Source organism: Salvia miltiorrhiza, chromosome 7 (assembly GCF_028751815.1).
Source record: "Salvia miltiorrhiza cultivar Shanhuang (shh) chromosome 7, IMPLAD_Smil_shh, whole genome shotgun sequence".
NCBI classification, from domain to species: domain Eukaryota; kingdom Viridiplantae; phylum Streptophyta; class Magnoliopsida; order Lamiales; family Lamiaceae; genus Salvia; species Salvia miltiorrhiza.
This window is the reverse complement of record NC_080393.1, coordinates 43,255,261-43,268,909: the sequence shown is the minus strand read 5'-3', so window position 1 is coordinate 43,268,909 and position 13,649 is coordinate 43,255,261.

Here is a 13,649-nt window from a genome sequence, read left to right as displayed (position 1 = left end):
ATGATGATGAGTTTCAGGCCATGTAGAAGCCAATGCCTTCGCTATTGCTGCATCTTGATCCGTAAGAATGGTTTTCAGTTTCTTCTCACGCATAGCTCTAGTAGATGTATCAAACAACCACTCAAATGTTAAAGATGTTTCATCATATAGAAATGCAGCACCAAAAATCACAGTCTGCTTGTGATGATTCACTCCTACAAATAGTGCAATAGGACGACCTTCATTGTTCTTCTTATAAGTTGTATCAAACCAAATCACATCACCAAAATTTGAGTAATCCGTTCCATCTACGCATCAGACCAAAAAATATTGGTTATCAAGTCATCTTCATCAACTTGAATGGCATAGAAAAAATTTGAATCATTAAATTGCATCTTTTGCAAGTATTCCAATACTCCTCCAGTATCACCTATTCTGGTCTCTCTCGTTCTTTTAGATCTCAGATAATTCTTATAATCTTCAGGAATGAAACCTAAATTTTCCCTCCCTCTTACTTGTCTCACCATAAGATGATGAGATGCTTTAGGTGTGATGCTCACATCATTCGCCATTTGAATTTGTATTGCGGCATAAGAAGCTATCTTTCTATGACTTCTATGTAAGTGTGTCTGACTTGAAAAATAATGATTATGATCGACCACACGAAACATTCCAGTTTCTCGACTACTGACTTTCATTTTGGCTTGACAACCAAATCTAGTCTGTGAACGAGCTTTCTTCACATAAATCTCACGTTTGTCGTTTGTTTTTTTCCCTTCGGCAGTGCAACATAAGATCCTGTCAACTAATTTGCCAAATTTGTCATTGTGGCTTTTGCTCCTTCTTATACTAAAACCCATACGTTTCAAATACTTCAAGTAAAACTCTTAAGCATCATCTTCAGTGTCAAAGGACATACCATCATCTTCAGTGTCAAAGGACATACCAATCTTTGGCTTATCTTCATCATTGTTCAATCACATAAAATTGACCGGCTGATTCATATTATTGTCATCAACCACATCACTAATATTATCACAATCATTATTCCTTTCATTGATATCTTCAAAACTCAAACAACGAGAAGATGTACATCCACTATCCATAGTGATATTTGCTTTGGCCTAAAACCAAAGTAACACAAAAAATAGGTTAGCTAATAGATAAATCATTCTCATTTTCGTTGTAATAGAACTGAAATCTTTATATATAAATTTAGCTTACACTTTATCTCTCTCTCTCTCTCTACCAGATAAAGAAGAAGAGAAAAACAGCAAAGCCTAACAACAAAGTTTCTCTTCTGTTTGAATTAAGCACATGTTTGTAAGATTCATCATCAACATTTTCTGTTGCAGCAGACTTATCTGATTCAATATAATAATTGGCATTACTATATTTATCTAGCCATCTATCATCATCATCATCATCATCATCATCATCATCACTTTGTAATCTCACAACATCTCTATCTAGTTGTAGTTCATTCAATGTCACGATTATTACATGCATTATAATGTTCCAATAAGAAGTCGTCTTTTCTCTCCTAAACTACACTGCAATCTTAGAGAAGTCAAATCTGAACGAAATTCAATAAACTATCAAGTGCCTAACTGATTTTGCAAAGTAAAAGAAATCCTCACATTGTCAAACAAAGTTGTTTTTAGCTATTTCATCACAATTAATATATGTCACTAAGATTGGTACCTGAGTAAGCATATTTGGTGGATATAGGTCACGATTAATACAAAAACTAAAAAAAGTAAGACAAGAAGTCCACGATGCTTCATCACAACAATCTTCTAAATGGACTTTACTTGAAATACACTACAAGAAAATTGCTAATAGATGACAAGCGAAACCTGTCATCTGTTAGAAAATCATCTGTCATAAATCAAGGTGTAGTCTATTTAGGGACGCTATAGACGACGGACGCAAGCGTGTCGTCTATTAGTGTTGGGAAATTTATGGAATATCATAATCCTTGTTTTGATGATACCAAAATCCATATGACTTAATTGTAATAGACTGGAACCTTTTGAACTCAAGTGTTAGAGTTCGTTTCTAGTTTAGTTAGCAGTTCTGAAGACTGAAGACTGAAGGATGAAGGATTGAAGACTGAAGACTGAAGATACCAACTGAAGTATCAGTTGAAGAATCAGTTCGGAACTGATTACTTAATGCGTGCCGCGTGGATTCAGCGGACTGATACTAAAGTCAAGTATCAGTTAAACATTCTTCCTCAAACTGAACCTCCAACGTTCAAAGGAAGCCACGTACCGTATTAAATGCAGAGATCTCAGGATCATCCCTCTCTGCAAAGGTCATTCCTATTTGGTGGCTACTTTATCAGAGACGTCACATCTCCTGCTCTTCAACATAGCCGTTCTCACCAAACAAGGAACCTCGAAGATTGAAGCCTCGGCCCAAATTCGAAAAGCTCTCCAACGGAAGAAATCTTGAAGACGTTCTCCGCCAACGGATCTATTCAAGACCTTTCCTATAAAAAGCGCTCGAGGATCACTTCAATCTTCACCGATTCAACAACATAAGCTGAAACTCTGCCAAAATAGTTTCTCAGCCAAAAGCTTAACCTCCCCAAAGCTTGAATCGAAGAAGAGAATTCCAAAGCCAAAAATCAGTCACTGCTGATTACACACATTCTCTTAGACCTTAGGCAAACCTCTGTTCACCCAGAAGCCTAGGTCAAACTAACTCCAAAGAACTTGTTCTTTGAAGTTTAGTTGGCAGTATTTCAAACCTCCCTTCGAGATAGAATCGAGTGTTCGAGTGAAAAGAAGTTCAGGAAGGTACTTTGACTTCGTGAGATCCTAGTGCAAGGTCGTGCTAGGAGTGAGAAATCCAAAGCGAGTGAAGTGTTGGTACTGAAGAGTGGAATCTTCAGTGGTACGGTTGTGTGTACCCGACAAGCACACAGTTTGGTTTGCAGTGCACCAGTTAAGCACTTGCAGAGTAGATTGTTGGTCTGATCAACCGACCATGGATGTAGGAAGTGTTTTATGAACCACGTAAAAGCAATTAGATAGTAGTTTTTGTCACACCCCAATTCTTGAAGGAATAAATATAATCGAGGTGTCAATAATTCATAGAAATAAACAAGGGAAAAACCTTGTTAAAAGCCGAAATAGGATAGAAAGTCGGGCTATGCCCCTTTGGATCACAAGTTTTGTTTCATGCTTCTGACAACCGACATTCATTAGCATAAATTTAGTAGTGAAGAGTCTAAGCTCGGACAGGTATATCATTTGAAATTTAACATGAAGATCTTAAGTTGGGAAAACAAAAGACTGTTATGAGTAATTGCTACAACGGAAGTCTAACATAGGAATTTAACCCTAGCCTCAGCTCCGTCCCGTCAGCACCAGCCAGCCAACCTGAAAACATTTGAAAGAAATTTTGGGCTAAGTACTAATGTACTTAGTGGGCATGCATTTTCTGAAACATTTCATATTTTAATAAAGACAGTTTATCCAATCATACTTGACATGACTTAGAAGGTTTTAAAATGAAAGAACTTCTAAGCATGTTAAAACATTTCTTTCTTTTGTGCGCACATGTCACACTCCCTTTTCTGTTACTCGCTGTGATCCCGGACCTTTTAGCCACCGACGGATCCGTTTCTCCCATTTACTTGAACTGAGGGCGTAACCCAGACAAGTTTACTTTGACCTCGGGACGTTACCCAGGCAGGCCCTTACATTACATGCTTCGGAACACATCCAGCAAGCACCCTTATAACGCCACTTAGTTAGTGCCCGATGGAGATCAACCCACCGAGTCAGCTAACGAGTGTACACAATTCTCAAATAACGTGTTAGGCCATAAGAGAACCTCAATTGATTCGTTGTGGCGAGCCTTAAACAGAGCAGAGTGCACATAAACATTTTATTGGATAAACAGTTTGCATTTCATTGAATAAATAATTTGCATTTCATTGAAACATTTAGAGCTTAATAACTCAATCATACTTTATACATTTGGAAAGTAAGCCCACCTGTATAGGCAAAGCCTGTCGTTTAACCTTATCTCTGAATCGGAATAGCAGTGCTAATCCTCCTGACGTTCAAAGCCTATAAGAAATCTATTCTTAATAGGTCTCCTTGAATCTAATCTTAAGTCACGGTAAAGTACTTAACATTCTATGATTCACTTAGCCGGGTTTTCAAAATTTATAGAATAAATAATTAAAAACATTTCTCTTGAGTTAAGAACACCAACAATATTCTTACCCATCCTTCTTTTGTAATTGGAATTATAAATAAAACCAATTAAAACATGATGCAATGCATGGCTCATTTCATACTTAAGCATATAAGAAGTGTTTTAAAAAAAACCAAAATTCTAGTTCGTTCTGCTCTGTTACGTTAACCAGCTCTGGTCTCTACCATCTCTGGCTATTCCAGCTCTGGCTTCCCAGCTCTGGCATTCAGCTCTGGATTCCAGCTCTGGCATTCAGCCTTTCAGCTCTGGTCATTCAGCTCTGGCCTCCGAGCTCTGACTTCCAGCTCTGGCCTTTTAGCTCTGGCCTTTTAGCTCTGGCATTCAGCTCTGTCATTCCAGCTCTGGCATTCAGCTCTGGCATTCAGCTCTGTCATCCAGCTCTGGCATTCAGTTCTGGTGGTCAGCTCTGGTGGTCAGCTCTGGTGGTCAGCTCTGGTGGTCAGCTCTGATGGTCAGCTCTGACGGTCAGCTCTGATGGTCAGCTCTGGCTTCGAGCTCTGCTCTGTTCTCCAGCTCTGACCTTTCCAGCCCTGGCTTTCCCAGCTCTGGTGGTTTTTCCCAGCTCTGCTCTTTCCAGCCCTGGCTTTCCCAGCTCTGGTGATCAGCTTTGACGGTTAGCTCTGACCGTTAGCTCTGATGGTCAGCTCTGGAATTCCAGCTTTGGTAGTCAGCTCTGGATTTCCAGTTCTGCACTCTCGCTACTCTGCTCTGCTCTTCACCCCCAACCTCTGAACACCTCACGACTGATTTACCCACACAGCCAAGTCCACAAAATTCTACCTTTCTTCCATTCTTAACACAGACACCCAAAGTATGCAAGCATGAAAACAAGACTCTACCTTTATCTATTCTTTCAAAACTTATGCAGGAAAATACAGATAAACACACACAAACATGAACATGAATATGGGTTTCTAAATTAAAAAATAAAAGGGCGAAGCAAGGGAGTTAATGGTGGAACCTTGGCTTGAATTGCTGGGTGAATCATTGGCTGCTGTTCTTGAATTCGTTGGGTATTGTTCTTGAAGTTCTCTTCGGTTGGAAAGAGAGAGAGAAATGCGTGAATGAGAGAGAGAGTGCAGCGGAGGTGTATTTGAAGAGGGGGAATAGTGAGGCGGTGGAGATGGAGAAAAATATCTAGGAATCAAGATGGGTTGGGCTTTGTCAAGATTGGTTTGGGCTCTCATTTATCAACCAAAGGTAAATAAACATAAGGCCCAAAAGAAAATAAATCCCAACTCATGGAATGCTTGAATGCTTAATCAAATAAATATGCAATGCATATGAATTTAATAACTAAATTTACAAATGCTTTTGTAAATCATTTTTGTTGGAATTAAAATAAATTCTTTTTCTCAATCCGGCGTGAATCATCTTAAATCTAAGTTCAAAAATTATTCTAAACTTAGCTCGAGGAAAACGGGGTATTACATCCCTCCCTCCTTATAAAAATTCCGTCCTCGGAATTGCATACCTTGATAATCTAGCTCGGGATACTAGTCGTTCGTTTCATTCATCTCTTTTGTGGCCTTTTCCATCCTGTGATGGTTCCACTTCATGACGAGAACAAAATTATTGTCTCGTAAAACTTGAACCTTGCGATCAAGTAACTGGACTGATTTCTCTTCATAACTTTGGTCCTGGCTAGGACTACTTTATCTGGCTTAATCAAATGCTTTGGATTAAACACATACTTTCTTAATTGCGAGATGCAATACGTATTGTATACATCCACAACGCTTGATGGCAGAGCCAACTTATAGGCTACAAAGGCCTAACTTATCTAGGATCTCAAAAGGTCCTATATAACGGGGTCGTAACTTGCCCCTCTTTTCAAAACGTATAACTCCCTTTGAGGGAGGAACTTTGAGGAAAAATTCGATCCCCAACATTAAATTCTAACTCCGATCGGCGTTTATCGGCGTAAGACTTTTGTCTATCTTGAGCTTCTTTGATTCCTGGCTTAATGTGGTCGACTTTCTCAACCATCTGTTGGACCAGTTCAGGACCTAACGACTTTCTTTCACCCACTTCATCCCAGTAAAGTGGTGATCGACATTTTCGGCCATACAAAGCCTCATATGGAGCCATTTCAATTGTTGCTTGATAACTGTTGTTATAAGCAAATTCTATAAGAGGTAACAAATCCTCCCAACTTCCACATTTGTCTGCGATAATCGTTCGCAACATATCTTCTAGAATCTGAATCGTTCTTTCTGACTGCCCGTCAGTCTGAGGGTGGTACGCTGTGCTGAAGTTTAGATGAGTGCCCATTGCTTCTTGTAAATCATTTTCAGAGACGCGATGTGAATCTGGTGTCACGATCTGTCGTGATAGATACAGGTACACCGTGAAGGCGTACTATCTCCTTGACATATAACTTTGCAAGTTTCTCCATCCAAATGTCATTTGAATTGGTAGAAAGTGCGCTGACTTTGACAATCGGTCTACTATGACGCTATATTTCTTTTCATTCGTGTTCACCAGAAAATTTTCTTTAAATTCTGGTGCATCTTTGTACTGCCTGGATGTGCAGTGTAAGGGGTATCATGAGCCTCGCTCATAATTTTGTTCTTTAATTCCTCCTTATGTGGCACACACAGTCTTTCACCAACCACAAGTGCGTTATCCTTGGCTTCAGTGAATCCTTTTGTTTCATTTGTTCTTGCAGCAAGACGCATCTTCTCCAAGAACCAATCTTCTCTTTGTGCTTGCACAATTTTTTTCTCTCAAATCAGGTTTAGCTATCAAGGCAGCTACACAACCTGATACTGTGTTTGGAGGATGAACAATCTCCAAACTGAGGGAGGCAAAGTCACGAATCAGTTCCTTTTGCTGGGTGCTGAAATATTCTAGCTTAGCCTTCGTCTTTTGACTCCGAGCATCAGCTACCACGTTCACTTTTTCTGGATGGTAACTAACGGTGTTATCATAATCCATTACTAATTCGAGCCATCTTCGTTGTCTCAAGTTCAAATCCTTTTGCTCGAAGAAGTACTTCAAACTCTTATGATCTGTAAAGATCTCACACTTAACTCCATAGAGGTAGTGTCTCCAAATCTTCAAAGCGTGCACGACAGCTGCTAGTTCTAAATCATGAGTCGGGTAGTTCAGCTCATGGGGCTTCAATTGACGAGACGCGTATGCTATCACTTTCTGATTTTGCATCAATACGCAACCCAATCCTAGTTTCGAGGCATCTGTATACACCACGAATTCTTCATTCTCTTTTGGTATTGCTAACACTGGTGCAGTAGTTAGCCTTATCTTGAGCTCCTTAAAACTTCGTTCACAAGCTTCAGACCAAACATACTTAGTCCCTTTTCTTAAAAGCCGAGTCATTGGCCTAGCCAATTTCGAGAATCTTTCGATGATCCTTTTGTTGTAACCTGCTAGACCGAGAAAACTTCTGATCTTATTGACATTTGATGGTGCCTTCCATTCCTTGACTGCTTCGACCTTGGCGGGGTCTACTTTAATTCCTTCAGTCGACACTATGTGACCGAGAAACATAACTTCCTATAACCAAAATTCACACTTGTTGAATTTGGTAAACCATTTCTCATTGCGCAGGGTTTTGAGTACGATGCGTAAGTGCTCTTCATGTTGTTCTTCGGTCTTAGAGTATACGAGGATGTCGTCGATAAACACTAAGACAAAACTATCGAGATACTGATGGAAAACTCTGTTCATCAGGTCCATGAAAACTGCTGGGGCATTGGTTAAATCGAAGGGCATCACTGTGAACTCATAAAGTCCATAACGCGTTCGAAACGCTGTCTTTGGGATGTCTTCTCTTTTCATCTTGAGTTGATGGTAACCAGATCTTAGGTCAATCTTGGAAAACACACCGGCTCATCTCAACTGATTTGACAGGTCGTCTATCCTCGAAAGAGGATATCTATTCTTATGAGCTTGCTTCAACTTCTGATAATCAATACACATCCTTGGTGTATCATCTTTTCTTTGACATCTTGAATTAGTGCTCCCCATAGTGACATACTATGTTGCATGAAACTAGGTCTAGTGAAAATTTGGAAATTCATTGGGAAAAATATCTTTGTACTCTCAAATCTGTTGAACTTCCTTAATTGTTTCCTTCGTCCTAATGCACCTTCTCAAATTGACCAGGGAATTCTAACATCAAACTTTTCTCATCGTCTTCGTAACTTTTACTTCGAGGATTAATGGCACTCCTTCTGCCATGTAAACTCATTTTCCCAATTCCAAATGGTTATTTAATGGGGGTTTCTAAGTTTCCATTGTGGTGGCGTTCCAACTTTATTCATGCTGTAGCTTCTGGCACTTTAGCCAAAGCATTCACTCTCTTAGCTTGAGCCTACTAGCCTTGGGGTTGGGTTATACCTTAAGTTAAGTTCCATTGCTTTCAATCCATTTCCTTTTTCTTTACCTCCATCTTGGGGTGGTGTTTCTTATTTGTGCGTGAACTTTTTCCTTCTCCAATTGTTGTAGTGACTCGGTGGTGAGAGTCTCGTTCATTGCTTGTTCCTTCGTAATATCTCCCTGGTTTACTAGGGGAAATGAAAATCTCATGACGCGATTCATTTACGAACTCCTTTACGCATTTCTCATTATTGTCCACCATGTGGACCACAGCTGGTTGAAAACTTCATCATACTCACTACCTGCTCCAGTTCTTCGCTTGGGATTCTAGAAATCGCTTTGATTACCAAAAGACAGCTTGATACTTAGTGCATCGTTCTAATGGTTGAAAACTAATGACAAACTGAGTAATTCTAATCGCTACTATACTTATCGTGATAAAAGGATATTCTATTGTGACAACTATATAGCGCGAGTCTCTATATATTGGGATGATGCTCTACCTTGTGATCAAAAATCTTAATTGACAATCACCGAGATCTTAGTCATGTGGGCTGGCCAGACCCAACAAAACGAATCACTCAATCAAATGGGAGCTTCGCCCCCAATCATGTCAACTTCTTATTCATGTAAGGCTCTGGTCAAACTTCTAACTTAAAACACTTACTGACAAGTACTTCATCATCAATCATTGATACCTTGAAAGTCCATTCTATGCCGTTCTAGCAAAGCTATCACGACTAACATCATAATCATAAGCAACATAAGTTCTTATGTGAAAACTTAATCTCACCGCTATTGAAATAGCTCAAGTGAATCCTTAGTCTTAAGGCGTTGCCTCTATGTTGTAACATATCTATGTTAAACATTTCTATCTTACCAGTCTTTACTTAAATCGATCAAGCGGTGCTATCACGATTAACATTCTCAAAGCATTCTTGGGTGGTACTCAAACGGTTTGTAAGAGGACCCATCATTCTAATCGTATAGGCAGCTAGCCTAAAACGACAACATAAAGCTTTCTTCATTCATTCATTCATTTGTTTCTTTTGAAACCTTAAAAACACGTGGACAATAAATGTCCAATTCCTTAAAAACTTTGCTTTTGTCGGAAAGATTCAAGGAATCTAACTCGACCATTCGTACATTAATTCGTTAAGGGCTCGGGTAGTCCCAAACACGAAATAACATTCATTGAGTCGTTATGGGTTCGGGTAGTCCCAAACACGACACTATCGTTAAGGGCTCGGGTTGTCCCAAACACGATACTTGCTTAGTTATATGAGTCAGAGACTCAAAAACAATATGAAAGCGATTAGCAAATCATAACTTATAGCATATGGAAAGCGGCAAGCAATTCACATAGCATCATTCATTGAAAGCGCACACTTTTTCTTTTCTTGGAAACATTCATAACATCTGAAATACATATATGTATATTTTGAAACTATTATCGTACCTTGGTTGCGGCAGTGTGACGGTGAGCTGAGGGCTACTGACATTCTTAGAAGTCTAGAGATACTATTCTAGACTCAACATCAAAAAGCTTATGGTTATCAGAAACATGAAAGGAAAATCACGCTCTGATACCACTCTGTCACACCCCAATTCTTGAAGGAATAAATATAATCGAGGTGTCAATAATTCATAGAAATAAACAAGGGAAAAACCTTGTTAAAAGCCGAAATAGGATAGAAAGTCGGGCTATGCCCCTTTGGATCACAAGTTTTGTTTCATGCTTCTGACAACCGACATTCATTAGCATAAATTTAGTAGTGAAGAGTCTAAGCTCGGACAGGTATATCATTTGAAATTTAACATGAAGATCTTAAGTTGGGAAAACAAAAGACTGTTATGAGTAATTGCTACAGCGGAAGTCTAACATAGGAATTTAACCCTAGCCTCAGCTCCGTCCCGTCAGCACCAGCCAGCCAACCTGAAAACATTTGAAAGAAATTTTGGGCTAAGTACTAATGTACTTAGTGGGCATGCATTTTCTGAAACATTTCATATTTTAATAAAGACAGTTTATCCAATCATACTTGACATGACTTAGAAGGTTTTAAAATGAAAGAACTTCTAAGCATGTTAAAACATTTCTTTCTTTTGTGCGCACATGTCACACTCCCTTTTCTGTTACTCGCTGTGATCCCGGACCTTTTAGCCACCGACGGATCCGTTTCTCCCATTTACTTGAACTGAGGGCGTAACCCAGACAAGTTTACTTTGACCTCGGGACGTTACCCAGGCAGGCCCTTACATTACATGCTTCGGAACACATCCAGCAAGCACCCTTATAACGCCTCTTAGTTAGTGCCCGATGGAGATCAACCCACCGAGTCAGCTAACGAGTGTACACAATTCTCAAATAACGTGTTAGGCCATAAGAGAACCTCAATTGATTCGTTGTGGCGAGCCTTAAACAGAGCAGAGTGCACATAAACATTTTATTGGATAAACAGTTTGCATTTCATTGAATAAATAATTTGCATTTCATTGAAACATTTAGAGCTTAATAACTCAATCATACTTTATACATTTGGAAAGTAAGCCCACCTGTATAGGCAAAGCCTGTCGTTTAACCTTATCTCTGAATCGGAATAGCAGTGCTAATCCTCCTGACGTTCAAAGCCTACAAGAAATCTATTCTTAATAGGTCTCCTTGAATCTAATCTTAAGTCACGGTAAAGTACTTAACATTCTATGATTCACTTAGCCGGGTTTTCAAAATTTATAGAATAAATAATTAAAAACATTTCTCTTGAGTTAAGAACACCAACAATATTCTTACCCATCCTTCTTTTGTAATTGGAATTATAAATAAAACCAATTAAAACATGATGCAATGCATGGCTCATTTCATACTTAAGCATATAAGAAGTGTTTTAAAAAAAACCAAAATTCTAGTTCGTTCTTCTCTGTTACGTTAACCAGCTCTGGTCTCTACCAGCTCTGGCTATTCCAGCTCTGGCTTCCCAGCTCTGGCATTCAGCTCTGGATTCCAGCTCTGGCATTCAGCCTTTCAGCTCTGGTCATTCAGCTCTGGCCTCCGAGCTCTGACTTCCAGCTCTGGCCTTTTAGCTCTGGCCTTTTAGCTCTGGCATTCAGCTCTGTCATTCCAGCTCTGGCATTCAGCTCTGGCATTCAGCTCTGTCATCCAGCTCTGGCATTCAGTTCTGGTGGTCAGCTCTGGTGGTCAGCTCTGGTGGTCAGCTCTGATGGTCAGCTCTGACGGTCAGCTCTGATGGTCAGCTCTGGCTTCGAGCTCTGCTCTGTCCTCCAGCTCTGACCTTTCCAGCCCTGGCTTTCCCAGCTCTGGTGGTCTTTCCCAGCTCTGCTCTTTCCAGCCCTGGCTTTCCCAGCTCTGGTGATCAGCTTTGACGGTTAGCTCTGACCGTTAGCTCTGATGGTCAGCTCTGGATTTCCAGCTCTGGATTTCCAGCTCTGCACTCTCGCTACTCTGCTCTTCACCCCCAACCTCTGAACACCTTACGACTGATTTACCCACACAGCCAAGTCCACAAAATTCTACCTTTCTTCCATTCTTAACACAGACACCCAAAGTATGCAAGCATGAAAACAAGACTCTACCTTTATCTATTCTTTCAAAACTTATGCAGCAAAATACATATAAACACACAAAAACATGAACATGAATATGGGTTTCTAAATTGAAAAGTAAAAGGGCGAAGCAAGGGAGTTAAAGGTGGAACCTTGGCTTGAATTGCTGGGTGAATCGTTGGCTGCTGTTCTTGAATTCGTTGGGTATTGTTCTTGAAGTTCTCTTCGGTTGGAAAGAGAGAGAGAAATGCGTGAATGAGAGAGAGAGAGTGCAGCGGAGGTGTATTTGAAGAGGGGGAATAGTGAGGCGGTGGAGATGGAGAAAAATATCTAGGAATCAAGATGGATTGGGCTTTGTCAAGATTGGTTTGGGCTCTCATTTATCAACCAAAGGTAAATAAACATAAGGCCCAAAAGAAAATAAATCCCAACTCATGGAATGCTTGAATGCTTAATCAAATAAATATGCAATGCATATGAATTTAATAACTAAATTTACAAATGCTTTTGTAAATCATTTTTGTTGGAATTAAAATAAATTCTTTTTCTCAATCCGACGTGAATTATCTTAAATCTAAGTTCAAAAATTATTCTAAACTTAGCTCGAGGAAAATGGGGTATTACAGTTTTAGAGTTCTTCTAGACTTAGACTTTTGTTAGTTCACCAAGAAAATAATTTACTTTATGTTCTTTTACATTTTTGCACCAAACAATTTGTTGATTTTTCGTATTTCAATTCCGTTGTGACGAACAAAGACAAGGTTGTTGCCTTAGGTGCTTTTGATATTAAGTATTTCGAATTTCCTTTAATTTGTGTGTCCATTCTATTTTGCATTTATGTTTTCTATTATGTGTGAGGAGTTCCCTTGGTGAGATTTGAGGGAAGGTAATGATTATTGTCGATATGTAATTGTTCGAGAGGTATTTGTGCCTTTGGTTGAGTCCAGTGGTTCCGGAAGGATCTATGCCGAATCATGGACAGTAGGGGCCTAGCGGGTGATTTTCGTTTGGTAAAAATTTGTCCATATCAACCAAAGGCCAGGGTATACCGGGGCGTGACAACCGGCATACCCTACAACTAAGTAGCTGAGCAGCGTCAGCGAAAGGCGTTGTAGATCCGGAAGGCAAGGAAATGATTGATGGGATACACTGTCCTTCTTTGGTCTTGGACTTCTCTAGAAATTACCCATCGACTGTGATGAGGCATAAAGCCATGGTTATCAAACGAGGAAAGTGACTACTGCTCCGTAGCATGCCTATGACCGGTCGGCCTACAAGTCGAAAATGTTTGTGTCCGGGACGCATGTGTCACTCAAAGTGCGGAGTTCATCACTCCTCGTGGGATCGACCCTATCTTACCACTAAGATTAACCAGTCCAGTTGTGGGCATAGGAGCATGTACTGTCCGTCTGGGGCATACACAAGTATTTTTCACGCGCCGCACGACGGGCGCGTTGTCAGATGACCATGGTGAAGAATGCAGTTTTTGGGATTTATGGTCAAAATCCTTAGTTGTAATTTACTGC